General features: G+C 35.8%; 1 pseudogene across 1 annotated transcript; it reads right to left on the bottom strand.

The window, feature by feature from the left end:
* Positions 1–718: 718 nt before the first annotated feature.
* On the bottom strand, positions 719–4000 carry LOC111528271 (annotated as a pseudogene). Its single transcript, XR_002726922.2, has one exon. The product of XR_002726922.2 is annotated as a DNA-directed RNA polymerase III subunit RPC7 pseudogene (transcript).
* Positions 4001–4698: the final 698 nt, after the last annotated feature.

Raw genomic sequence — 4698 nt, 5'->3', positions numbered from 1 at the left:
TGGCAGTTGAGGTTTGGAGGGGCCCAGTGGGGATTCAGGACTAGCTCTTTCTATCTTATAGTGTTTCCCATTTCAGACTCTCTCTCTTTTTTTTTTTAAGACAAGGTCCCGTTCTGCCGCCCAGGCTGGAGTTGCAGTGGTGCCATCATGGCTCACTGTGGCCTCAAACTCCTGGCCTCAAGCAATCCTTCTGGCTCAGCCTCCTAAGTAGCTGGGACTACAGGCATGTGTCACCATGCCTGGCTAATTTTTATTTTAATGTTTTGTAGAGACAGGGGTCTCACTATGTTGCCCAGGCTGGTTTCAAACTGCTGGCCTCAAGCGATCCTCCTGCCTCAGCCTCTGAAAGCACTGGGATTACAGGTGTCAGTTACACCACCCAGACCACAGATTTTCTTTACTCAGACCCAGACATAATGTAATGACGTGCAATATGTTCAAGATGGAGTATGAGGGGAAAAAACAGCAGGACAATTGGTAAGCTCCATTTTTATTTAAAAAACTTTCTATCCAAATATATCTGGATATGTATCTAGCTCTACGTAAGAATATGTAGTTATATATCATACATATATATAGTGCCAAACTGGATCAATTTCCTCCAAACTGGTCCATATGCTCTAACCACCAGTTCTTGACAGTTTACAGTTTTTGCCTTTATCTGCTTCTATATTATTTTATTTTTATTATTATTTTATTTTATTTTATTTTTTTGTTTGTGGTGATTGTTTATTCAAGAATATTTGGAACAAGCATCCCTGCTTGATAGTTACTAGGTAAGATCTGTATTAACAAATTAGTTTTCTCTACCAAATAAACATTTAAATAAGTTCAAAACAAAATATCTTACTATAAAATGAACACAATTTTGTTTTGTAAGAATTTAAGGTGTAAATAAATACAGAAAAATAAGCATTACAGCAACCAGTTTTGCTCATGATAGCAATTTTTAAAGACACTTCAACAAATTCTTTTATGTAACAGGCTAATTCTGCAAAATAACATTAACTTTCCTATGGAATAATTTCACAGTCTCAGATTTTAAGCCAGAAAAATGAGATTCATGCTGGTAAAGCAACCTGCAAATCCTGCTTGTTCTCACAACTACTATACCTTAACATTGTAAAAAGATCTTTCAAAGGGGGAAAGGCTCTGAAAGGGTATGGCTGGTACCTCCCAGAGTAAATCCTTGCCCCAAGGGGCTGCCCTGCTATCTGCAAGACTAAAATGGTCATGACAAATTCAAAGCTAAAAAAAGAAATAACCTTTATCTTCAGTGTATTTGCCTGGTTCAAGTGGTTATCTGCAGATTTATAATAAGTAGGTAAACAGAACAATATTGATAAGATTTCTGAGAACTAAATGGTATTTGGCTCTGGTACTAAGGAGTTGAAAGAATAAAACACCTATGTTAATTGTCAACCACAAATGACAACTTTTTGTGAAGTTTCTATTCTACGGCTTGCTTTATTCATATATTCCATTTAGAATCTTAAAAATTTTTTGACAACTTCCTTTAAACAAGAAGTAATTCACAAATGGTTAACACAGCTCTAAACTAATAAGATAGGTCCTCACACCCATCTTGAATTATTTAAGAAAGTATTGCCATTGAAAGTGATCTTTTTCCTGAGAAATTCATGGTGCAAAATGGCACAAGACAATACACATTTTCTCCAATTTTCTGCATGAATACAAGATAGGAAAATAAGATTATATTTTGTGAGGAAAATAATGTTTCTTAAAATTGTGTTTCTTAAAATGTTTCTTAAAATTGTTTTCAGTTACTCTCCAAACTACAAATTTTTAGAGGGTGACGGCCAAATGTAAATTAAGAACTGATCTTTAAGGCAAGAGAATGAATACATATGGTAAATTTTGGTTGGTGTTTAAACAATTTTTATAGGAAATTGTTTACGAGTGGAGAAACTAAGGCACAGAAACAACCAAGCTTAGGTTCAAGGTTGAGTTTAATAGTACAGGTAGAAACAGAATCTAGGGATCTGATTCTAACATTAGAGGATAGTAATATCTTCCCAAAAGGGAAAAATAAAATTATTTCTTTTGGTAGATAACATTGATAAATCATTTTTGAAATATATAATATGAATTTCCTTGAAAATCTTTGGCATTTGTGAGAGTCTTTGTAGGCTGAGGTTTTTAGGTAATTTTTCCCAAAATATAAAGTTAGGAGAGCTAGCTTGAAACAACAAAAAAATTAATCTTAACTTCAAAATGACCTGAGTTCATTTTGCGTTTTTATATAAATCAATTGTACAGCTTGAGTACTCTGAAACATAAAAGGCCACCACACTTCATAGAGTTCACACACATGCATTCTACATGATATTTATATGACCAGAACTTCACATTTTATAAAATATAAAATTAAATAAAATGTCTTAGTCAAATTTTTCATAAGCCCAACTATTTGAAGATGTCAGTTATTACAGTGGGATGATTAATTCATGTATCATACAGTATTTAGTCCCAATTCAAGTATTTATAATATTGACCCCATGTGAGAGTTTCTTTATACTGGCTAAGAGTGAGTGGTGAAATTTATATTGCTCAGTTTGGTATTTTTCCCTGTGTGTATGTTTTCTATCACAAAACCTCTATCTCACAATTCTGTACTTTTAAGAGCTCAGGTAGGTTTATATAGTCATAATGCAGTAGTCTAGAACACACCATGTAAAGGTAAAAAATAAAATTATTTTCAAGTTTCTTTGTTTTTAAAGTGCTCCATGTGCTGTATTGTATCAACTTTCAGGTTATAGAAATCCATTATGACTAGCAGTAGTTTTACAAAAGATCAGCAGTTAAGCAAGAATGATTTCTTCAAGTACATATACATAGATTAAGAGAGCAAAAATTCTTTAGGCACATTCATATTCAAATAAAAAAAAAAATCCAAGAGAGTACGTAAGAGAGATGGCAGAGGTGTTTAGAAGGAATGTCAGAATGTCAGGGACTAATTTGTAAGGTAACTAGTATGTAAACTCAAAGTGGTTTTGAATATTTTGGTAACAAATATTTGTCCAAAACAAAACAAAACAAAAATAAATACTTGTTCCTTATCAGAGACAAAATACAAATCAAGTCTGTCCAAATGTTCAGAAGCTGCGTCATAAAAATATTTTTTGAAAAATTTCATGCCTAATAGGTTGCTTCATCCATGTTGTCATCACTGTCTGCGCCAAAATCATCTCCATCTTCAAAGTATGAATTAATGTAGTCATTTTCCTCTTCTTGCTCTTCTTCATCATATTCCTCCTGTTCTGCAGCATCATCATCATCGTCATCATCACCTTCTTTACTTTTCTCTTTGCTTCCTTCTTTATCTTCATTTTCCTCATCTGATTTTTCACCATCGTCTCTTTTTTCCAATTCCTCAATTTTTTTCAACACATCTGCAGTATTAGTGAGTGATGTGCCTTTCCCTGCGTCTTTTGCCTTTTTGGGTTTTGGGCCTGCTTTTTTACATTTATTTCTTGGCATCATCTCTCTTGGAAGTCTTCTCCAATCTGGTATCCATTCTTCCTTGTACACCTTCATGTATCTTTTACTATACCTTTCAATATCTTGTCTTTCTTCAGGTGTTTCAATAAAATAAGGCATTCTTTTCATTGTTTCTCTCAACTCCTGTTTCAAAGCCAGCATATATTCTTCACCTTCTCCTGTTTTCAGTGGCACTGGTTTATAATCTGCATCAGGAAATAGTGGGGGTGGTTTCAACACTACATCAGGTAACTTTTCACCTTTGGTAAATCCAACAGCCTCAATATTAAAGGTATAAGCAGCACGTCCTCTTCCTTTATTCCCAGCCATCAGAAATAGTTATACCAGATGAATAGCCAAATTCTGAAAGGCACTGTTCCCTAAGTCTCGAAGCTTGGGCAAAACTCTGCAGCGGAAGCGCCGGCCGGCGAGGAAGGGCTGCTGGCAGAGAACACCGGCGCTCGAGAGCCGTTCGTTCCACCTCAGGAGAATCTCGCACCGCCCTCCATTTTTATTATTATTTTAAACAGGGTCTCTATCCCTGTTGCCCAGGCAGAGGTGCAGTGGCATGATCATAGCTCATTGCCTCTATATATTTCTCAATGTTTGCTGCTAACTGGTATGATATTTATAATGATTTTTAATAAAAAAATTCCCAATAGTGTTCATGGAGCCTTTCAAATTGTAAAGGCCACCCCTCCAATATACACATTAATTGGAGGAATAGCAATATAATATAATATAACATAATAATACTTTCTTTTCCTCTCCTCCTTTTCCAAATTATTCCTAAAAATTCTCTTTCTATTAGTTTCCGTAGCAATTAAACACACGAACACACACACACATTTCACTCTGTCCTTTTTTTAAGTTTAAAAGGTTAATAAAGTAAGGTAGTAAACATCTTACAGTGCAATAAATGTTTGCCAAGGGTGGGTGTTTTGGTGTCATCCCCAGTAGAGATGCCAGACACCGTAGCTGAGAGCAAACGGGCCCACCCTTCATTCCATCCTTCCAGATGTCCTGGCCTCACCTGCACTTCCTCCAGGTTCCTTCCCAGGCCATCATGCAGGAAGCATCCCATTTGCCCCACCTAACTGCTTCTCAACCCACAATCAAAATTTTCCTGAGAAGCAGGGCACAGTGGCTCAAGCCTGTAATCTCAGCACTGCGGGAGGCTAAGACAGGTAGATCACA

The sequence above is a fragment of the Piliocolobus tephrosceles genome, chromosome 1, assembly GCF_002776525.5.
Source record: "Piliocolobus tephrosceles isolate RC106 chromosome 1, ASM277652v3, whole genome shotgun sequence".
NCBI lineage: Eukaryota > Metazoa > Chordata > Mammalia > Primates > Cercopithecidae > Piliocolobus > Piliocolobus tephrosceles.
Note: the sequence above shows the minus strand (reverse complement) of the source record. Positions and strands in the feature narration are given on the sequence as shown.